We start from the raw sequence: 24,554 nt of genomic DNA on the forward strand, positions 1-24,554 counted from the left end.
GGACACAATCTTGGTCATAATGTGATATTGAATGTGCTAATAAATATTAGGAAGTATTTGACTAACCAAAATTTTCCAATCAGGAAAAAGGCACTTGGTGTGTGCACCTAATCAAGTCTGTCTGCTTAATTTAAGTTTGCATTGATTCGATCTTTATCTCAGTCTCCCACTTTAACTCTCTCTCCTTATATGTTTCTCTGACTCAAAGTAATTTCAGGTGTTATTAACACCTCCTTCCCTCTCTTTTCTCCTCCTCTCCTTCAGCTCGACTTCTGAGATTTCTTGCTTTGGCCCGTGGAGAAAGAACCGTTCGCTGGGACGACATCTGTTTCCCCGCTCGAGTGGACACACGGAAATCAGACCCGACTGGACCGCGACACGTGCAGTGTAGACCGCCAACAAGACTACAGTTTTACTCATCTTTGGGAAAAATATAGCTGAAGATTCATCAATTTTAAAGGACCCTTGCTGATACGTCTAAAGAACTTCATAATCATCACATAATCGAATTCAGAACCATCCAGGAGGCTCAGCTGAAGCCCGACCCAGCCCGTCCTCCAGCGGGCAGGACGTCTCCGCCTTCCTCACTCTGGAGTTGATCTACTAAAGTAGAGGTGAGTGAGCTAATTCACACTTTTTGTCCAATATGAGAACACACACATCATAGTGTAGATCAGCTGTCATTTTGACTTTTATACAGTTCTAGTGAGGCATGGTGTTTCTAATAAGCCCGGTGCTTTGGGCTGGGTTTGACAGGGCAGCCTGCCTCAGCTGATGGCTCGTCGACTGAAGCTCCTTTCAGTGAGAGCACTTGACAGTACCCAGTGGCATTTCAGTGTGAAAAGCAGCGATATGTGAAGGATTCCTTTTTTTTTTTTTCTTAAATGATTCTACCAATTCTGGCCAAACTAGCCCGGCCGTCAAAGCGGGGTGTCTGTTGCCATAGCAGCAGGTGCTGATACATATGTGTGACTGGAATGTGTGTTTTTTTTTGGGAAAGATGTGCTGAACTGAGCTGGGGGAGACAGAGCCTCCCCGACATAATATATTTCCTGGATCTGTCATTTTTGAGGCAACGGATCGGTGGCTCCGGCTCAGTGTCAAGGTCAGGTCCAAGCTGGTGCCGCCGTGATGCATGATGATGAAACCTGTTGACATTTAGAGGAAACTACTGCATCCTGTAGCGGCCACAACCCATATACTGTTGTTATTTTGATGGTGGCCGATGGTCTGTGTCCGCTACAAGTCTGTCCCACTTTTTTTATATCATGCTGCAAATTCTACAGATGAAAGTGTTCTTCTTTTCAAGACGTTACTAGGTTAAAATCCTTCATCCTGAATGTAGGCCCTGTCCTAGTTCTGCTGGGGGGAAACTGGGCTGTTCAGTTCATGTTGTTTTATTTGAACATTCATAAATAAATATGTCTCTAAGTTGCACTATCCTCAATTATCTTTTAAAGTTACTGTTAGCTCAGAAGTCATAGACAAACTGAAATTATGACACATTTCTCAAACTAATTGAGTATTTTACATTAGCTTCTATCATCCTGAACAACCAGACAGAGTCTATTTGCTTTACCTCTTCAAACAGCGAGGATTTGGGATTTACATATGTGTACTTTACACCTTGATTAACACAAATCTTCTCAAGTCTCGCACAATGTGCAACAAATTGCATACATCTCAGGTTTATCCAACACCTTTGCTCTTATGTTTTGGTGACAAACTGTCTGTTTCCCTGTGGTTTGTGGCCTTTGAATTTGAAATGTGTCGACTGATTATTAAAATATCTTTTGAGTACAAGAATACAAACAATCTGCAGAGGTTTTTTAAAGCACAACATGCAGATAATTTCTCAGAAACCATTATGTCGCCACGCGAAATTGCTCACACTGAGTTAAAAGTGTGGAACAAGGTTAAACCAACAGTCAGGCTCAATAAATCCACACAGATAGCAAAAACTGTTGCGACCTACATCTGGCCCACACTGGATATGTTGATCCGGCCCACATACCGTGTGGAATGATGGCACTGGTGCAGTCGCCTTGTACCAAAAAAAAAAAAATAAATAAAAAAACAGAATTTGCCCAAATCTGGGCCACAGCTCATTTTATTCTGGTGGGCTCGATCCCTTTTGGTTTATTTGGTTCGCTGTTGGCTGACATCGAGGAGTGGGCCGCCCGAGTGTCATCATTCCACACAGCATGAGGGTTGTTTGAGGGAGTCTGTTAAATTGTGCTATCTGGGCACTTCATTTCGGCTTGTTATGGTTATTTGAAAGGTCATGTAGAAGAGAGGAGGACACTTCTATTAACAGATATTTTTCTGTGTGTACGATTCTAATTTAATCACGGCTCTCTGCTTCTAATCGTATTGATAGAGACCTAGTTTTCCCCTTTAATTGTGCTGTTTGCAGTCGAGGTCCCGTACTTTCAGATTTGACATTTTTAATTTGACTTAAGAACAATATGAACATCATGGATTGAAAATAAAACGGCAGCTTCCAATCTGTGAACATATACAACTAATATTCAGAGAAGCTGGATGTGGCTGTATTCATTATGTATGTCTCTTTCTTTCTCAGACAGCTTATCTGCTAGAAGCCTTCCAGTCTGCTTTGGATTTAATGAATGCTTCCGTTAAAAAAAAGTCGTTTAAAACTTCAAAACACCCGGATAAAGACTCCTGCAGGTGTATATCCAACCTCGTTGTAGCTGTACATTTGTTTTATGATTTTCTTTGGAACGTGTTTGATCTGTTATTTCAGTGATACAAAGAACCCACATTCTGTTTTCAGCCGTGCCCAACAGCAAGCTGACAGCGTATTCCTGTCAGATCAGTCTCATTAGGTTTTGGTGTTCATCGATCAAGATGGCCTCCTCCGGTGTATAGCCCTGAGATACATTTCAAGTTTCCCCAAAACACTGAAATGTGTCTCGCTTTCTGTCGAGAACAGGGCAGCAACCAGCAGCGTGGTGTAATAAGGACCTAAACCTGATCAAACATACATCTAAGCTCTCCCGGCAGTCAGGATGGAGGCAGCTCAATTACTTGGAGTGATGAATGTTCTTCCATATGGCATCTGCACGTTTAAACTCCCATTGTTAATCACTTTATACTGATCATCTGCTTCCTCTTTTTTTATTTTTCTCTGAACGCAAAATATTCTCAAGGTTTAACCACAGTATGACTGGTGTTTTTTTTACTGACGCTGAAATACTTCAAATTAATCAAATTAGATTCAAGTGTGGTTCATTGTCCTATAAACTCTAGTTTTTAATATGAGAGTGGTGGCAAATTTAATACAAAAAGCTGAAAAAGTGGAACCTATCAAGTGGGACTTAAGAGGTTGTGTCCTCGAAATGAAAGAATGGGTATCTAATGGGCCTTAAGGGGTTTGAATAAAAAGAGAACTGTTGCTTGGCAAGTGACAATTCCATTGTTGGTATTTTCATTAACACTTTATTTGAAGGGGTGTACAAACCTTCTAGGTACCTTGAAGTGAGTAGTGAACAATACGTTTTTTTTTTAAATGTCCTTTTTTATAACATTTTACAACATAATCTGTCATAATCATGGCAGAGCAGTCCTAACTGTCAACTTAAAGAAACTAGTTAGCTTTATGTGTTGACACATTATATTGAACCTTCATTCGTTGTCATAAGATCATTAAAAATATTTTTTTTTCAACTACAGTGACTTAATTTGAGCTTGTCATTCAAAATGAAGTGTTATTACCTTGTAAAAGTCCTTGTACCAGTGTCATGATTACATTCTCTGCAATTTGCACACATCATTAAGAAGAAATTAAATGTTAAAAGGCGAGTTTGACTAAAGGGAATAAAAACCAAGGTGTTCTTTCACGTATTGCCAAAGTAAACACACTTCTGCTAACTGGTAGCTTGCAGCTAGCATTTCAGTCTCATGCACACCTCTTCACACAGATTATTGGAGTATCTTGTGTTTTTCTGTGTTATCTATGTGTTGAGTGAAAAAAATGGTGTTGCTGATCGCCTTACATTTATTAAATTAATCAATGCACGTTGCAACTTATGATCTCAGGAATCAGGTTCCAACAGTAGTTTGTTCTTAACATTAACAACAAGGATTCCCAGTTTAATCTTTTGACATATTTCTTAACATTCAATTAAGCTTTGTACTCAGAGGGCTTGGCAATAGTAGCTACCACCTCTCTTAATGCTTGAAAGAGCTCTGAACTTTATTTGGCCGTAAAATTGGGTCTATTTTACCTCAGTCAATGAGAATTTTCAGCCTGAGCAGCTCTGCCTCTTAGAAATATTGCTGTGACTAAAACCTTCCCTGGCTCATTCTGTCAAGAGGATGTGAAAACATGTTGGCTGAACATCACACCTTGGACAGACGAGACACAACAGGAATTTACTTTATTTTTTGGGTTGGTGCTTGGCATCTTCTCGACCGTGGTGTTCACAGTAACTGCAGGACACGCTGGATTCTCCAGGTGTTTCTTTAGATGCACAGCCTAATTTCTTTCCAACATGGTGTCTCTGTGATAAATTGTGCGCACCGCAGACCTGAAATCATAGCACATTATTCAGCTAGTGACTGTAATGAAGCCCGTGGTGGAGCTTGTACCAACTCACTGGGAAGCGCATTAGTCTATTTTTAACTCCTGCATTCATGCTGCCTTCTGCACAAACTTATTTATATTATTCCTACACCTTTACTATCCCCTCCTTTCTGCATAACAGACAGTTCATTCAGTATAGCTTATGACATCTTGTTCAAGTCAGAAAATGTAATAGAAGTGGGATTTTTTTCTTTACTTGTCTGTACTTTTCATTTAATTTAAGCCTTTAACTTGTTGTTACTTCGATGAACTAGCATGACTAACTATGACACGAGAGGAGTCCTCTAACCAGATAGTATGAGAGGCATTTGGGTGATAAAATGTCCCATATGAATATTATAACAACATGTATCCTTATAATGTTGGTCATTATCCAGATTAAGGCTGAGATTTACTGTCTCATTAACTGGGATGAGACTATTTTGTATGAAAGACATCTGGTGGAGGCAATAAATTCACTGACATTTCTTGTGGAGAAATTAATTTCATGGAAAAACCTTGATCAGTCAATTTTCCTCTTCAGAAATGGCTAATAGAGCGGCTCGGCCTGTGCATGTGTGAACTGCGGGGCAGACGAGTGCGATCTGCTCCATCCTTTTTAGCATGCGGCATGTTGGCGTGATCCTGTCGTGACTTGATTAAATGGTTATCCTCCCGGAGGCAGAGGTTAGTTTACTCAGCGTTCACCTTGAGCCACACACAACACATCACCATTCGTCTCATCTGAGTCATAGTCAGGGAGCAAACCTGAATGCATGTAGATTGACTGTCGGGGAACTGTTAGAATTTGGTTAGGGAGTGCGAGTGTGTCAAGGTGAGTGCATGGGTGGCCTTGGGTGGATTTGTGAGGGTTACAGTGGATGGCCCAATCCCACTTACAGTTGTTACTGCTACCCCTTTAAATAACAGGTCAACCCTTCAAGACCATCGTACATCATCAGTCGTTGTTGCTGGCCTCCATGTAAACAGACACGACGAGACAATTCCACCATGTGGTGATTTCTCCTGAGTTACTATGGTATTATCACAGTGCCATTTATTTGATGGAGACCAAAAAACGTTCACAACTTCAGAATATGAATCCTGTCATCAAATTAAAAAGGACATTACATGGCCATTAGTAGGGCTGTAAAGACTAACATTAGCAACTTGTGTTCCTGCCCTACCAGCCTGCACTGATATTAGAAGAGTGGGACCAAGTGCAGCAACTACTGCCAAAGTGTGGGGTTGTCATGGACAAAGCAGCAATAGCAAGCTAGTTATCTACAGAAACATAAGCATTGTCTGTTACACAGAAAAGGGCCGCAACACATCGAAACTACAAGAGTTCTCTTGGTTGTTAGGGCTCAGTGGATGGCAATAGAGCTTGAACACTTGGCCCTATCCCTCTGTCCCAGCAATAAACGTGACACCCTGTCCCTTTAAAGTGAATGCTCAAAATGGAGGAGCAGGGCTAAGTGATAGGGGGAAAAAGAGGTGTATTGGAATTGGACCTAAGCCTTTATGTGTGTGTGTGTGTGAAGTAAAGACCACCTCTCAAAGCCTTGGTGTTCACTTCACATCTTCCTGATCACCATGGTGATAGCCAAGTCTGATGCCGCCGCTGTATTCGGGGAGTTTTCTGATAAGGACTGAGACTGTGTGGACATACAGTACACGCCTCTGTGCGTTAATGCCACCAGCCTTCCACTTTCTTAATGAACCACTTTCTCTCTGATTTCTGATCTTTTCTTGCCTCTATTTTCTCCATCTTCCACTCCGCTTCATTTTGAGTAATGCGTCTTAATTTTAATTGTAGATTTAATGGATTGAAACGCTGCTCAGCTTGAATGATAGCATTAGGAACCTCTGAGTCACAGAACAACACTGAAGGATGGCCGGGAGCCTCTGAGTGATATATCTTTAGGTTGAATGGGAGTCTTAGAGACCTTTTGGGTAATGCATCCTCACTTCACTGATAGATTAACAAATCAGCTAATTTGACTAACAAATCAATCAAAGCGGTGAAGGATTGCATCCACTTAATTGGAATTGGCTTTAGACCTCTGCACGACTTAAGGACAGAGGATATAACTAAACATAATCATGCCACTCGTGCTCGCTCTGCTTTTCTATCTCTCTTAGAGTTAATTTCTCTGTGTGTTGCTTAAACTTCTGCATCCATCACTGACTGCTTCCGATGCCGGCGATGCATCATTTTAAGCCTTATCTACTGTTGCAGTTGCGGCGAGTCACGCAGAATAAAAGCAGCTGCTAAATGTATAAACTGCTCATTTTGTGTGTGTGTTCGCTTTAAGAACCTTTGTTGGGAGAATCGTGGTCCAGGATTTGATTGGCCGTGCTCAACAACAAGCCTGCGGGAGGTTGTGCTAATCTCTTTCATCGCCTCTTCATCCCACCATCCCTCAATCCATCCAATTCTTTTTTTTCCCCCTCAATCTTCCTCTCTATTGTGCCAGTCTGGACTGCCAGGTTCTACCATGGCTATTCCAACACAGGGAGGGGCTGTGGAAGGCTGCCAAACACTCCCAATGCATCCAACCACACACACACACACACACACACATAGACCTGTTGTCACGAGCCAAATTCCATCAGAAGGCTCTGCTCGCTTGGCTAGCTCGCTCTTGTTGCCCCTTCACCTGAGATGTTCCCTCCTCCTCCGGCCCCTTGCGGCGAGACCCAGGTGGAACCGGACAGCTGCAGTTCAGCCACCCTGCAACACATCCTGGGTACCCCTCCTGCCCACGTGGTGAGCCTGTTGGGATGGAGGTATAGGCAGTTAGGAGGGAGGGAGAGCCGCGTGCATTAGCCATGCTAATCTCATTAGCGCTGCTGTGATTGAATCCTGTAGGAATCTGCCGCCATTGCCAGGAGAGATGGAGCAGCTTGTATATTATTCAAGGGTTTTCTCTGTCGCAGGGGATGTAAAGGTTGGGAAAGGGATGAAAAAGAGACAGACAGACGGACTGAGGGTGAATGAGGGAAAGTGCAAAAGAGATATAAATGAGTAGGGGTTCAGATCGGGGCATGGGTAAGTATTATATTGAAATAGAAAGAGAGAGAACCGTGCCCTGTCCCGATACTGAAACATAAAAGGCAACGAAGAATGTAAACAGGGACAAATGAGAGACGCTGATCAAAACCAAATGAGAATGAGCCCACTACTGCAAATTGGAACAATGGAAAAAAAAAAAAGAAATAATGTGTAATTGCTCAATTACAGCAGTAACAACGAGTGCGGCTCAAATTGTAATGGTACAACCTGAACAACATGCTCAAGTGAAATTAAACAACATAACGTGGCAATATAAAACAAACAGCCTTATCAGGAAGGAAGGGAAGCATGAACAGAAAATATGACCGGCTCACCACCAAGTATTTAAACAACAGAGGAAGGAAAAAAAAAGTGAAATGGAAGTCAAACTCCGGTGATCGTCCAGCAACACCAGAGATTATAGTTGATGCTGACACATGTGACAAGCATGAAATGAAATATGAAAGACAGGAGATCATGAAATAGCCTTATTTTGTTCAGACAATTAGATTTAAAGTAGATCTTGAGACATTTCCAGCTGTCTTACACCAAACCATGATGTTTTCCTAAACATCAATCAAGTATTTTTCATTGCCTTAAACAACCACAGCATAAGAGCAGCATTGTGATGAGAGAGAAATGGAAAATTGAACCTTAACGATTGAAAGGCTGCAACATAAAGAAACAAATGGCTTGAACTTATTTCTGGTTTTGCTGAAATGTACTTAACCTACATTTATTGCTTCAGTTGGGTTGGGCAATGCAGTGCTTCTGATCTGGTTTAGGCATAAAAAAAAACACTTGGTTCAGGATGGGAAAAGATCAAGTTTTGGCTAAGAACATCTGTACTGTCAACACAGTCAGGGCTGGAAATCACTGCGAGGTCTCCCTACAATATCCAGCGCGATCAAGCTTGCAAATGGTGAAGTTCTGTGGTCCCTCGTCAAAAAGTATCATGTTAAACACTGAGGAGCAGTCTCGAATTGCGTTCACAGGCTTGGCAAGCTTCATTCCATACATGATATGCTCACCTAATAATGCAGAATTATTGATATGGCACATGGTACATAACAACTTATCTCACTTCTTATCTACTAACATTTAACCCTGGCGACGAGGCTCTGAATGTAGTTTGTGGGATAAAGGCTGATTCAAAATAATAGCGGCAAAAAAAAAAAAGAAATGCCAAAATCCTTCAATTCAGAGACATCTGTATCTTCAGAGACCTCACCGCCCTTTAGTTATTATCAAAGTTAAATCTTGGGTTTTTTTTTTCCACCTGTCAGTTTATGGCAGCTCTGGCCTTTCATAGCCTCCCATGTGGAACCACGGTACAAGATATTTTTTGAAGCCTCACTAGACAGCGTCCTTGTATACTTGTGACTGTCCAAACAAAAGACCATCACCTCCCCCTCGCTTCTCTCCAGTCCTTCCCTCCCAGCCACGTTAGGTAGGGTGTTGTCATCTTTAAAACAACCCTTCCTCCTATTTCGCTTCTTCTCTCGCCTCCCCGACTTTCTCCCACCACCTCCTCTGTCTTCTCTCCACGTTTTTCTCTCCTACTCTCTAATTTGTCCCGTCTTGTCTCCATTCTTTTCTCTTCTCTTGCTTCCCCCAGAGGACTTTCATCTTGTTTTTGCTGCTGCTCCAGTAGCTCCTAACCCTTGAGTTTGGGAATCATCATCTAAGCAGACTGTTGTTTTAGTATCTATGGTTCGTTTGGTGTCTGGGACCCCGACAGCTTCACTTACTGTGGCAAGTCAGTCGTAGAAGCCTTGTGTCTGTGTGTGTGTGTGTGTGTGTGTGTGTGTGTGTGTGTGTGTGTGTGTGTGTGTGTGGCAGTTGGAGGAAACACTAAGTAAAGTGACACTTTATAAACTCGCTGTTTGTGTTGTATCTCATTAAAGACCAAAAGTTTAACTCTCTTGACAAGCACATCAAATGGCTTCGTGGCTGCATGAATTCTGTTTCCTCCAATTTCTGCGTTCTTTTCACTTTCTTGCACATTATTTAAAGCACAGCTTCTTTAGTTGTTAACTGCATTTTTGTTGCTTTTATGATATATTTCAGATTACGTAATTGAGCCTTTGACTAGTGATCAAAGTGCTGGATCAGAGTTTGTCAAACTGTTGTTTACAGGGGATCGCATACGTGAGTAAAAGTAATATTATAACACATATATAACATGTCCCTTGTTTACTTTATCTCACTCACAGACAGTAAAACCTTGGTTAATCATCAGGATTTCATTGATTTAGACACAGATAACAATCCCTCTCCACACACTCTAATGAGTACTTCTGCATAATAACTTAGCAGGACTAAACTAGAGGTGCCAGTACTCATACTCAATTAGTAATTAATTGTATTGTTTTGCAATATAGTTCTTTCTCTGCAGTCTTATCATAGCTCTAACCAAAAAGGGATCAGAGCAGGAAGGTCCAGGAACGGCCCAGGACAGGAAGGCTCTACAGCTGCAGATTAAATCCACATGTACTCATCTACCAATAACTGGTGAAGTGACATGTCTGCACAGAGCCTAAAGGATCCTAAAAGACACACAACACACCCACTCCATCCACAGTTCACCCTGCTGCCATCTGGCAAGAGATACAGAAACACCAGATTGCAGAGCAACTACTTTCTACTTTCCTCATCGTATACGAGTGCTTAATGTTGGTATGTGGCCTGAACTTCTAACCCAAAGCAGTCGGCTTTTGACGCCCTTCGAAAGAAACCCAACGCTCAGTAGAATCACTGTTAAACCCTTATTTTGCCCGTCCTTGTCAAAACCGCCCAGGTTACCCTGAATGCAACTTGGGCTGGCGACAGTGCAGTCAAAGTTCTGGGTGTGTTATGCTAGTAGCAGGCTTCATACATTTCAGTAGGAGTACTCTCCATGAGCCATAAACAGACAGAGATGTGTTTTGACCCGCCTGCTCACCTCGCTGCTTTGGACTCATTTGCCTGTTACTTAATGTGATCCTGTCAGCCTACGCCTTCCATTAAAAGTCACCTAACTGCCCGCTGCCTGCTTGAGTGTCCTCCATCCTGTGCTGTTTGCTCGAATCCAGCGACATCCATGTCGTACACAAGATAATTGCAATCATTTTGGTGATCCCAGTGCTTTTATTTAGCAGTATCCTCTATGCAATTTGTAAATCTTTCCAATATTTAAAGCCACTGTAGTTTTCATTTGCCTCATTCTGTTCCTTTTGTATCGTCCTCTTCTCATTCTTCGGCACCCGTCCTCTGCTTCAGTTTTTGTTTTTCTCTTCTCAGCTGGCCCTGCAGCCTCGGCATGTGGGCTCTCGGTTTATTTGCGTATCCCATGTTGTCGTGTCAGAATCGCCGTCCAAATCGCTGTAATGCCAAAGACATGTGACACAAGCCGGGCGTTTGCCCCGGTGGACTGAGCGCCGCGCTGTTCAGCAGACCTCTCTCAGCTCTCTCTGACGCCGCCTCTCGTCACACTGGTCATCTTTTCTTTCCCCTTTCATTTTCTTTCATTTCCATGGTCCTCGATCTCATGACTCCTTCCCCCTTTACCACTTTACATTGTCTCTTTTCATTTACTTCACGCTGTCACACAGGTGACCTTTCGTTACATCCCAGACTCTCCTTTTCATCCCTCGCTTTTCCTCTTCCCCGCCTCATGATTTCCTCTCTGTTTCCATGTCTCTGTCTCAGGTGCATTGCTTGATATCTTCTGTTTCGCTTTGTGTTGTTATCTATCAGAGGTCAAAACAGGGCTCCATGCTTATCTCACTTCCTCAGTCACAACATTTTGGGGGCTGGAGGGAGGTTTTTCAATGCTGCAGGCTTGTAAAACTTCTCCCAAACCTTTGGTTTTCCCAAAAGTAGAACATAAAAAAGGATCTCACTTTTCACTTTCTTCCTTTATTTCAGATTTATGATGTCTGATGGCATTTTAGAGATCTCGAGAGACAACTGTCCCCTTCCTCCCTGTCTGTGTCCCCGTCTGCCTCCTTTCACCTTGAAGCCATTCTTTAATATTTTCTAAAAGCACAGATGATCACATATCACTTATAGTGTCTGTTGTGCACTCTTAAACTGTAAGTAATATTTGGTGACATTTAATGTAATTGAGAAGGTTTTTTCTTCTTTTGCAGTATCAACGTGTTCTTACTCCCAGTGCATCAAATGGCCCCATGCCTCTGATTTTAACTTGTTGAAGGGAATCTTTCTCCAGAGACCAGGGGTCACGTTCCATTTGTGACCAAGAGTCACAAGTGATTTGTTTTCAATTAATATATTAACATATTTAATGAAGTAACAGATGTCTTGCATGTTATTTTAGTCACAGCAGTACAGTCAACACATAATCACAAGACTAACTGTAGTCATTTAAACCCAAAGTATGATCTTTTCCTAAACTTTTTGTGTTATTATAGTATATTGTCCAACCAGATGTTGCATATAACTTTTTAGTGCTAACTGCACAGCCGTTCAAGTGCAAAACTAGAAGATACAGTATCACATATACAGCCGAGGACCACTGATCACCTGCTGAATTTGACGAGTTGGAATCGAGAACATGTTTACAGTATCGACAGCTGTTCCAGTGCTATCTTGGGATGGCAACCAGGCAAAACTTGACCTCTTCCTGTTTTGGTTGTGCAATGGCAGACACACTTCCTTTGCGCCATAAAGTGACCTTCCCTTTAATGGGAAGAATCCGGTCAGTTAAAACAAGGTTCATAGAGCCAATTTATAAGCATGTAAATGGATGTGATTTTTCTACAGCCATCACAGTTTCCAACTAGCATTTATTTCAGAATGACAATTTGAAGCAACTTGCCAGTTGAACTTTAAACCTTGTTATTCATCACCGATGTTCCACAAAGAAAGCCTCATATCAGGTGTCTCGGGCAACAGGGTCTTTCTTCTGCAGTTCTTGGCTGTTTCATTGACGGGAGCCATCATCTCGTTGGGTTCATGCAGTGGGAGTTTAGTCAGAGACCTGTAAAGATAAAGCTTGACAGTGAGTCTGGCAATAACCAATGCCAATTGGGAGTCCGTGTCAAGACGGCGGTAATGAATTGCAAAAGAGGAAATGTCAAAGCAATCAAGCACAATATCCTAACAGATAAAGAAGAGTCAGTGCTGCCGCTCTGTATTCACGGTGGCGACTGATGATGTGTCAATTATGATGAAACCTAAACTCAGTTGACGGCGAGTAGATTTTACCTACCAGGATAAAAACATCTTGAACACTGTGGATGACTTCTTCTGTCGTGGATGTCTGCTGATTATTTAAACATGTTTTCCAGTTACACTACTGGATTAAATCTCACTTTTTGGCCTTTTTGTCAATGTTTTCTTTTAATTCTCCATCTCATCTCTCACACTCCCTCTTCTTCCCTTTACTTTCTCACCTCTCTCCTTCTTATTTTATTGTCTCTCATCTTTTCTCCTCCTCCTTTTTTCCCCCCCTCTTCCTTATTTTCCACATCCGTTCCCCCCTACTCTCTGACGGGTTGGTGATTCATTCATCCAGCCAGGCATTAATTCATTTCAACATTATAATTCTCCCGGAGTGCTCTTCTCTCTCCTTCTTCTTATTCCACCCATATTTCATTTCAGAGAATTCTTCCACCTCATCTGATCTACTAATCATTCCACCAGCTCCCTCCTCGTCTCATGTGCATTCTGTGCCATCCCATCGCAAACATCACGGTGAACGTTAGTATTAACTCCCGTGTACATTACAATTAAACCAATAACAGTGTTTAAGCTGATGTGCAGTGGAGGATAAACAGATGTAAACACTGATTACTCACCTTTTTAAATACATACATGCGTGACAATGCTGTAACACGGATCTTCTTTCCTCCTAAATTATGCTTTTTTCTTTTCTTTTTTTTTTTAAAACAGGACAGGATGGCAGCATTTCAAGCACTTGATGCTAATTAGGCTGCCTGTCAATCAAGTGTTAAATATAAAAACCCACAGGATGGCATATTAAATTCTAGGAATTCACACTGACAGCAGGCGGGTATGAAGAAACAAATTCAAGACTTAATTTAAACGTGTGGGTGAACTCAGTTAAAGGAGCAGGACGCAGAGAAATGAAGCTTTGTGAAAATGTGGGAGAAACGACGACAAACCTGAGATGGCTCTATACAGCTTGTTTGGCATGAATCAAGTCCCCGGAAGCCCCGAGATTCCAAATTGATTTGAAAAGACATTAATTAAAATCTTCTCATGCAGTCAAGCTCGCAAACCCACTTCAGATCAGCTACAGTGAAGACGCAGAAATGGTTCAGGAGAACACAAATCGTGGGACACAAATATTCACTGGACTTTCAGTGGACATGAGGGTGAGTAGATAAACTAATATGTTCCTTTAAACTGTGAATAGTCCATTATGATTCAAATGTATACCTATAATCTCCCATTTTGCAAGACTTTCATGTCATTATTTTCTATTTATTTCTCTTCAAGGGCAACAAAAAAACTGATCCGGTTCTTGTGGTGCATCAGATCTATATATTTTTATTTTTTGTCTCTCATTGTTTTGATTCATTGGAGTACAGCTCAGACAGAAGGTGACACAAACACCAGAACAGTTGCCACTTTGAAAAGAGCAAAATGGATGTTCCAGAAAGATGTCCTGTCAAAGCTCTTCAACCACAGCAAAGTTGGACAGTTGTTGTTCCCACACACTTCCATTCACACAACTATTGAAGCTCTCCAATGCAGACTTGGACCTCGATTACCATGGCAACAACTTCAAAGCATCGAAGCATTCGTGTCAATGAAAAAAAAACCAAAAACAAACCTCACCAAAGCCATCTTCCACTCCGGCTACATGCAGCAGTCAAAAGTACAAACTGAAATATTACTATTTACACTTTAACTAACATCTTTCAGTGAGTTTTTACAAGAATGCAAAGTCACAACTTAGCAAAAATGCAAAGTTCTGCAGAGGTTCTATATATGGGGGTTGTGCCCTATTTCATATTCACTGTATTTGGAAATAATAATCTCCGCAGGATACTGCTGAAGTCAGCCACTTCTTTTTTTATTTGTGGCCCGCGAGCTGCTGAAGTACAGACAGAGGTGGTGATCTGAGCTGCCGAAACAGTCGCCCTGACAATCATACATTTGTGGATGGTAGTGTGTCATATCCTCTCTCTGCCCTCCCACTCGGATTCCCACTATCTTGTTCTCAAATTGAAAATGGTAAACTTCATCTACCCTCTCTGTCTCTTTTCTGTATTTTGTGTGTCTTCTTTCCACTTTTCATTTCTCTCTTGCCGTGTGTCTCACTTTCTTTCTTTCCTCAAGTTGCCTCCTCCTCCTCCTCCTCCTCCTTCAGGGTCACTGCCATCCATCTAACAAGCAGCAGACTTTTCTTGTCATGGTTGCCCCAGAGAGAGAGAGATCAAGAGTGTGTGTGTGTGTGTGTGCTTGTACACAGTCAGACAAGACACCCGGTCAGACTCCCCTCGGCACGACGTGTGGAGGCCGGGGATGATGATGGAGATGTGTGTTATGTGTGTGTTCGGTTGTCGTGTGTGTGTGTGAGTGTAAGAACTTGTGTAGGCACTCCTGCAGTCCTTAAGGCGAGAACGCTGCATCTGTAAAATGACAAATCACACTTAGCACCTTCGCAGAATCATTAGAGAGAGCTGGAGGCAGAGACAGAGAGAGGTGGTGGTTTGTGGAGATGGTGCTCCTGCATCCACATATTTACATGAGCACATATTTACAGATTCGAATGTGTCGATCAAAGGTCACTCGTTAAACGAAACGACATCCAATCGACTTGTCACGCCACACATGAGGCATATCGGATCTTTAATGGAGCAATAGGTCTACGGCTTCTGACATTTATTTTTTAGAGCACTATTAGATGCCAGTTTAACATCTGGCGCGCAGAAAATGTAACTACTCAATCTGTTGAGCGAGGTTGGGGGGGAAACATGTAGAAAACAGGTGGTGGGACGGGAAGACAAAGCTGTAAATGTGAATAAAATATCTGTGCTGTAGCGGCGTTTGATAAATTGTTGTTCATAGTGTTGTGTTGTTCCACCGGTGTGGGACTGATACTGCCAGAGGCCCGACAGGCTGTCACAGTCGGGCTGCGTTTTGAGTTATCTGGCTCCGCTAAACCCAACAGTGATGATCCAAGATGACTGATATCACACAGATGGTTGTCAGCTGACTTTGGTAGCAGTGGATTTATTCCAGTAAAGAGCTTCTTCGCATGAAAGAGCAGGAGCAGTGTTTTTAATGAGCGGCTGCGAGATTGACAGATGAGCAGCTGCATTTCTTCTGAAATCACACAAAATGTATAAAAATTGGGAAGAAATTATAGATTGTTGTTGTGGAACAGATACCAGGGTACAGGTACCTGACTCAACATGAAGCCAGTAGTGCATCAGCAAACAGGACTAACATGATTTTATTGGATTAATATCGGGGCAGTCTGATATTGTCTGTGTTTGAACAATCAGACCAGACCAGGGTGTGAGATTTTGTGGCAGAATGCAACCACCTGAACATCCCCGGATCTGGAGGACCTGCTCCCTCTTTAGATATAAACAAATAATCTGAGGCCAAAAAACACAAAACAGTTCTTCATGTCAGATGATTAGACACTAATGAAAACATGATCATGAATGTGATATTTCATTTCTGCCAGTTGAGGTTCCTGGGGAGGTTGCTGGAGAAACGATTATGGGTGATACTCATGATGCTCGACACAACTAGTGTAAGTAAGACAGTATCATGATAAACTGTTATCCATTTGCTCACTGCCACTGATAGTAGTCTGGCTAGGTGACAGACTATTTTAGTCAGCAATCTCGTCCCCTTTGCCTAGTTAAGACTCCATTGCTACGTTAAGCAACGACCTCCAAGCTAGCAATCTACATGCGGAAAATGGCAAGTTTTGGCAGGTTTTGGTCCGTGCATGTGCATTAAGGCAGACCGTGCTTCGCCATTTTAACGCCAGGGCCACTATTTTACTGAGCCCCACCAATTTGAGAACCACAGACCCACTGTTACAGGGGTGATAGCAGAAGTTTACCCTCGTTCACTGTGAACAGGCTTCATGATATTAAAGCCTGTAAGAAGCCTTACTACTTATGAAAGCACCACTTGGTCACGACCACCGTGGAGACTGTGCTCGGATGCTCTCCACAACAACATAATGCATCTCAAGGGGCTCATTCTGTAAACAATGACTCTGAGAGGGCAGATGTTTATCTTAATTTATACGTTAATCTAAGGAAAAAAAATAATGGAAATAACAAGGGTACTTGTGTGAATGTGCAGAGACCTTGAAGAGCAGAAGGACAAAGAGACAAACGTATAAAATGAAATGCCTCTGGAGTGCTCGGACCTCTTGACCCAGTTACACTGCCCACCACTGACAAGCTGATTGTGAAAACAAGTAGTGCAGAGACACTCGAGCAGACTACATGGTCATAACACAGTGAGTGCACGCATATTAAATATTTATGCTTTCACAGTATGATCTGGCACTTTTATTAAAACTGAGTGTGACATGTAACTGGAGAAAAGGTCACCAGAGAACAGATTCTCAACATTTTTCCAGCCGCTGACCCACAGTGGAAGAGAAGTGTAGCATGTTATCTTGAGAGACAGATTCATGAAACATGCATCGCGTTATTTTGTTGCGCCGAGACCCACCGGTGTCCATTTTCAGCTTTGACCTTTTGGGTGAAAGATGCAGAGATTTACTATGTCGGGGGGGAAGAAATTCTAAGACGCAGCGCAGCATGCAAAAATCAACCAGCGACTCGAGATACATTTTTACATAGTAAACATCACTAGAATGTGCCATAATTATTCAGAGTACCAATCCCTGTTGGGGCGAAAGGGAAGAAACTGGTGGGCTACTTATTTGAATAATGCATGATACAAAATGCTTACTGGCAAAACACACAGGCTCCAAAAACTCTGTTGATTCTGGCAAATAAGTGGTGATATTTCATGTGCTTCTGGTGTTTTTTTTTTTTTTGCATTAAACACCATATTCGTCCTAGATTAGCAACTTGACTCAGCTGCTTTCGCGGCTCCGGCTAATGGGATCACGGGTGAGGCAGCTTGCTGATGAAGCCTTGAATGTGACTGTGTGATCACACCACGAGCAATCTGTGAGCGAGCATGATGGAAGTGTTTTCATTTCCCACGATCAGAAAAACACAGAAAAAAAAAAACAAAACAAAAAAAAAAACGCGGCGTCGTTTGGGGAAAGTTGGGTCGCAGCTGAAAAGTGATGTGAGCCAACAACAGCTGATCACACACCATTTTAGAAATGAGGTCGTAGTCTTTGCCACTGGACGGGACTGGACACACCCTGGGTTAGGGCTTGGAATGATGATGATGTTACAGTAGAAGATCTGTGCTGCTCAGGAAGTTTAAAGTTTAAGATTCATTCTTCTAAAGTGATTAAATATTCACCGTTTCTCGTGCTCTCACACTGTCTTAGTCAGGACCCGATCGTTCTCCACCACCAGCACTTTTGACTAAATTCAGCTCTGTATGCACACTCTGTAGCTACGTGTCAGGACTGATCCGTGGTGAAGAACAGCAGCATCTTAAACTCTCATGTCAGCAGATGAGTCAGACTGAATTTAGTTGATATCTATATTCTGATGTACTGAATATCAGACAGCTTGAAACTACTGACCTCTTTCTGGAGCTGTAATTAGTTGAAACAATGTTAGACAGCATATGTGCTTCCCTTACCATTCAGTTATGGGGTTGGCAAAGAAAGGGACAATGCATGCGTCTTATATGTCCCTACTGAGGGTGTGGCACATCCCTGCCTACACTCACAGCAAAGAAGAGGATCTGGTTTGAGCTGATGACACACTAGTACCTGAACCTGGTACCAGTGGCGAGGATGCTGGAGGAAAGCTAGCCCTGCCCCGTGCACTGGAAGACGGGCTTTGCATGGAGGCCAGTGACAGAGTTAAGCTTGATGGTTTTTAGATCTTTTACTTCAGTCTCAGTGCCAACTGAATGATGTTTGACCGCAGCTTGAGCCGAGACAGGTGAAGAAGTATTCAAGCACCGATTTCGGGAACTTCAACATGTTTCATAGCATTGCATCAGAAAGCGGGCCGTGATGTTTCCATCGCAGCAGATTGGACACAGAGCTGGTAAATACTCATGACTGCTGCCGGGTCATTTGTTCTTGGAATGAATGCTGATTGCATGAAAGACAGATGTTAGTGGGGTCTTTTGTTCTGCGTCAAAGTGGGTTTTAATGAAACACAACTGGCGTAGCATCTGGGACACGTCATGTATGGCTCACCACATCGTCACGCTTAAAGGACAAAAGATTGTGAAGTCTGATCCCGGCGTTAGGCTTCACAACCTGATCTGAACGCCTCCCGCTTCCCTGCATTATGTGAGCAGCGGTATAATGCGTTCTTCACTCCAGGACATGAATTAAGTTCATTGTTGTAATGCCAGATAAAGTAATATGTGAAGGAAAAGAAACAGTGTATTGAAAATAGGAGCTTAGGTAGAAAACGTGTGATGTTACAGTGCTTACTTGTGAAAAACACAACAAAGCAAACATTATAAAGGTTGTAATCGACCCGGCTGGACGCAGAACGATCCTTACTCATCTCAAGTTATCATATGCAGCTCATTAAGAAAATGACTGGTTACATCCTGTAATGAGGGGACATGGCTCTTGCATGATTAGTGCATAACTAATCCATGACTCATCACCATCTAATTCATGAATTAATATATATCATGAAACTCCCCTGTGGCTTAAAATTAGAACACGGCCGAGTCAATGTTAGTTTTATGGGATAACTGAACATTTACCATCATTAGTCGTCTCGGTTTATGAACCTGGAGACACGGTCCACTCATAAACGTAATTACCTGTTATCAAATTAGCACAAAATTAAATCACGTGGGCAAAAGCCTCTCAGAGTACGATGCATTCACTGACCTTCTCAGGTGATTCCTCTCTTCGAGCCAGACGTGTGATTGAGCCGGACGTACAATAAATATGTTTATCGTTTAAACATCTAAACTTTACTGTGTCACGGTGTCGCACTGTTCTGGTTCTCTGCCTGACTGGTCCTGCTGAGATTTGTCCACCTCCTGCATGTTGCGGTCCGCTTGGATGAGAGGCTGGAAAAACAGGCACGGTAAAAAGATATGTGGACAGAGGGAGACGGGGATAAAGGTTTATAGAGATGGACAGAGATAGAGGCCGGGAACAGGGGAGAGAGAGAGAGAGAGAGAGAGAGAGAAAGAGAGATGGATGTCCAGTAAATTGGCGGGCAAGATCAGCCATCCAGATCTAATATGAACTGCGAGTCTCTGGGCTCCACCAGGCGCAGCCTACAACATAACAAACACTGGATTATTGGTGTGTGTGTGTGTGTGTGTGTGTTTGTTTATGTGTGTGTGTGTGTGTGTGTGGTTACCTCCCGGTGCTGAACAGCCTCACTGTCTGCCAGGCTGACCTGCTTGCCTGCAGACTGTGTGGCAGACGGAGAGTTTGAGAAAACTTGGAGTTTTGAAGGTAGTTGTTCTCTAACAAGGTTCTGTGGCTCACAACAGAACGGCAGACAAAGTAAGCAATTAAAGCTCCGTAACCTTCCACATCGCATCACGCACTCGCTTAAATGTTTATGTATTTGCTTAAATCCGTACAGCTGGCAACCCGGAGTTTCACAGCTGACATTTAAATACAAGCTGCAATATTGCACATATTGGATTGTGCAAACTCTAACCCTTACCCCTCCCCCGAAACATTCAGAAATGCTGCAGCGCTCGATGAAAACATCCGTGTACAATAAAGGCTACAGGTCACATGGCTTGGCTTTTACATAGTTTATTAAACCTGTTGATCAATGTTCACTGGGGGAAAAAAATGGCACATCAAAATGGCCAGACAAAGAAATGATTTACGGTGTTTCTTGCTTGTATAAAGTAGAAAAAGATTGTAAGGGAGCAAAAGAAATGTATTAAAACATGCTCAGATTTTCTGAAAGGATGAAGATTTTAGGCACAAAAGGGTTAGCAGAAAAAAAAAGATCAGGTTTTGCCTAAAATGTCATAAACGAGGCTCCAGCTTCCTGACAAAAATATACCTTGTGTCTCCATGAAACAGGGTGTGACCTTTACAAAAGTTGAAACCCTGTCTCACACTGCAATCACTGGCATGTCCACCATGTTTTATGTAACTCCACCACCATCCTCTTCATAAAATTTGAGTCATAAACACTTCATGTGAACGTAGACGACTTGTTTTTGTTGAAATGTCAACAGGCCGATGTGAAACAATGTGAATGCTGTAGCTGTTTTTTTTAAATTTCTGCTGCTAGACGTCTCCCAATCCAACAAGAACAAAAAAACAAATGATGAGGAAAATCTATCGACGCATATTTTTCTTGATTTGGCCATCGTTGGAAACATTTGCAATATATACAATAAGGTTCAGTCGTTTTGTGACATCATTATAGAGAGAAAAGAGTGAAAATGTTCAAGGTACTCGTGAATGAGGTAGTGTACTCCATTTCCGCCCCATCATCAGATGCGTACCACTTCACAACTATCATTTCCTGATGTCTCTACGGCTGAGCAGCTCCTCGCAACATGTAGTTTGAACAGCTCTTGTAGTCTGAAGCAATCTTTAGAGGAGCAGAAATCATCCCTCTCAGCGTTGCCACAGGGTATAAAAAAGACCCATAACCCTTCACCGCCATTTTCCCGCTGGTTGGAAAAAGGAAATAAATTGTGAGAGAGAGGAGCAAACATAGAGTCGGTTGGTGTGTGAAGAGAAGAGGAAATGCACAACGAAACACTTTCCTTAGAGAACACTGACAAATCCACATCAGAGAGTGAGAAAGATAAAAAAAAACACCCAAACATGCCTTTTTTAATGATCCATCACCAACTCTTAATGGTCTCCCTCCATTTCTCTCCCTCGTCTTTCCTTCTTCCCTCGTCTTTCTGTCAGATTTCATCAGCTGGCCCTTCCTGCAGCTGGTCTCTTGCTTTCAGATTACACTACTCCCCACAGGCCGGGCCCTCCTCTATCATCTTCCTCTGTTTATTCCCCACTCCCGCCTGTCTTCTGCCCTCATGAGGACCAAAACCTTCCCTCCGTCCTGTCATCTCAGACTCCCATCTCCTCTCCTTTTCTATTCCCTCTTCCTGCCTCCAAAGACCAGACCTGTGCCTCGAACCCCTGCTATCTCTCCGCCCGCAAAGACGAAAGTTCTAATAAAACTTTTCCTCATGGAAACACCGCAGCAGTTGGTAAAGGGATACGACAAGACAGGGACAGTTTGTAGCGAGACATGGAGAATTAAATCTTACAAAGGTTACAACCAGAAGGAGTTTTTATTGCTTGATATTAACTTGATCTTTCCTAAAATGTAGCTGTGCTTGTGTCCCAATTTTGGACCAAGTCTTTACGTCTAAAAATGTTGGTTTAGGCTGGATTTTTCTCAAAGCTGTGGTCATGCTCAGCTTAGGTTTGTGCACAAAAACCCCTCGGTTAAAGATCGATAAAACACGGTTCGTTCTAAAAGAACTGATTTCCTCGCCACAAGCACAGATGGAGATGGTCTTCCAGTGAAAAGTAGCCCAGTTTTGATCACCAGAAAAAAAAAAAAACACCTGGAAACACCCCCAGGAGTCCTTCAAAATATCCAGTGGTGTTGCGCAAAACTGCGGTCAGCCATCTGGCAGCCTTATTGGATGAAAAGCCCATCAGAGTGATTTCACTTCATAATGTTTAATCAGCGTGAGAACATTTAGTCCCTTGTGATGTTCTAACCAACATCACTGAGGGTGAATAGCACTTAATATTCAGCAAATGCTGGTTGTTCTGCTGAGTCACATGTGATTAAAGTGAAAAAAAAACAAAACATTTTTTTTCTTCTCTTTCCTGAACGTTTGAGCTTCACTGTGTAGAATAATATTTAATAATAATAATAATAATAATACTTTCTCTGTGGACACTGAAAATCTGATTTTTAAGAGACGGGGCCGAACCACAATGATTCATGACATCTCAAACAGTGTGGAAGCCAATATTTAACATGTGGAAAATTGAATTATCCAATGCAAGTTAACCAAGAGTGGACGATGCAGTGATGTAGGGGACATCTTTTCATTCAGCAGTTAAACCTGTGAAATAAATTGCATATTTATGTATTGTTGATTTTTTTTTTTTAATGAGGGAGAAGAAGTAGATGCCATTTAAAAGATTTTTGATATGGTTAACATACTTTTTTTCCCTGCAACAATGATGTCAGACATGTAAAGACGGGATCTTTTTAAATGTGAGAAAGATTCATTAACATCAAAACATTATCACCGGCCAATCATGACATGAGATCTGCTCAATAGAAGTGGCTGCTTGTAAGAACTTAAAATAAGGAAAAATAAATGCAGATGTTGATGATATTCACTGAACCAATCATCTCTGCGCTCTGCCTGTCAAACACTCCCGACTAAATATTTAATGACTTTTATTTTGTTTTGATGTGATTCTTTACATCCCCGCTGTGAGAAAATGTTTTTACCCTCCTTGTTCTCCCCCATTTTGCTTTCCTCTTATCAGTTTCTCTCTCCTCTTCCAGCCTGTCCTCTCACCTCCATTCTTCCCTCTTCTCTCCCCTCTCACTGCTAACTCCATCTTGCATGAGAAGAAAGAGAGAGAGAGAGAGAGAGAGAGAAAAACAGCTCAAGAGATGGAGAAAAAAGTGCAGTGAGAAGGACAGAGATAAATGGGCAGATGGGGAGTGAGAGGAAGAGAGACATTACAATAGTAAAGGAAAGAGAGAGAGTTTCCATTTGGTGTCTCATTTGGTCCAGTGGTGTGTTCTTGCTGGCTCAGCCCTCAGGGCCCGTTAATGACCAGTATTAATGAAGCTCCCTATCTTCGTTACACACACACACACACACGCACAGAGACACTGGACACATGGATGGACAAAAACACCTGTGTGTGTCTTTCTCTCTTAAAAAAGAGGCTTTTAGTGTCATTGGCCAGGATGATTGCGAGCAGGACAGCATCTAAAGCTTTTAAGAGTTGTTACAAAACAAGAGACAGTGTATGTGTGCACTGTTTCCATGACATTTTTTTCTTTTTTTAATACTGGAAAATTGGGATTACTAAAAGAGTCGATGATGTGATTAAAGAAAAATGTGTGATACAAAAGTCCAGGTGAGAATCAGAGCCTTATATTATTTTTTTTGTATGACAGCTGTGTTGAAATAAAAACGAGTGGTGTCCACTGAATGAATGCAGAATATCTGTATGATATTCACACAGTTTCTGATGAACGACAGGTTGTTTCTTCATGCAAAATAGATTTGGCATTTAAAATGAACTGAAATTGCTTTTATTTAACATCTTCAGTGAGGGTGGGTCAGTTTTGACCCGGAGGACAGGGGGTGTATACAGACTGTGAAGACAACAGGAGGGTTAAATACTGATTCCTGTTTCATGTTTGTTCATCTGATGAACAGAAAGGAGATTCAGGGGATGTGATGACCTATGTTGACGTATTTAATGAAGCTCGATCGAGCAGAACTCAACAGTACATGTAGTGAGACAACGCAATGCTCGTCAGGTCTGTGACTGTATGGAGTCCTCAGTGGAAATGTGCTTTTATAGACAGATGTATGACTATGAACCTACGAGACTTAGCATATGGAAATACCTTAACACTTATAATTTAACCGAATCCATCTGCTGATCATTAACTGTTCAACAAGCGGTCTTATAATAGATCTGTAGCCAAGCCATGTGTTCATGTAAAAATCATGTGATGGAAACACGTATACGCGTCCACGCTGGTGTTTTCCATGATTAATGGCTTGAAAGCTGCTGCGCGGTGCCTTACTCCGTGT

At 42.1% G+C, this 24,554-nt stretch overlaps 1 protein-coding gene and 1 long non-coding RNA gene across 7 annotated transcripts in view; one reads left to right on the plus strand and one right to left on the minus strand.

Annotated features, from left to right (window-relative positions):
- Positions 1 to 24,554, plus strand: part of elfn2a (extracellular leucine-rich repeat and fibronectin type III domain containing 2a) — a 195,851-nt gene that overhangs the window by 47,574 nt on the left and 123,723 nt on the right. For all 6 annotated transcript variants that reach the window (XR_005077664.1, XR_005077660.1, XR_005077662.1 and 3 more), the window contains one exon: positions 265 to 614. The gene's annotated coding sequence lies outside the window, so the exon portion shown is untranslated. The remainder of the gene's footprint in view (positions 1 to 264; positions 615 to 24,554) is intronic.
- On the minus strand, positions 10,815 to 16,269 carry LOC119028317. Its single transcript, XR_005077668.1, has 3 exons — positions 12,862 to 16,269; positions 12,174 to 12,630; positions 10,815 to 11,666 (listed from the first exon to the last, which is right to left on the minus strand). It is a non-coding gene; the product is annotated as an uncharacterized LOC119028317 (long non-coding RNA).

This window comes from Acanthopagrus latus, chromosome 1 (assembly GCF_904848185.1).
Source record: "Acanthopagrus latus isolate v.2019 chromosome 1, fAcaLat1.1, whole genome shotgun sequence".
In the NCBI taxonomy this organism is placed as follows: domain Eukaryota; kingdom Metazoa; phylum Chordata; class Actinopteri; order Spariformes; family Sparidae; genus Acanthopagrus; species Acanthopagrus latus.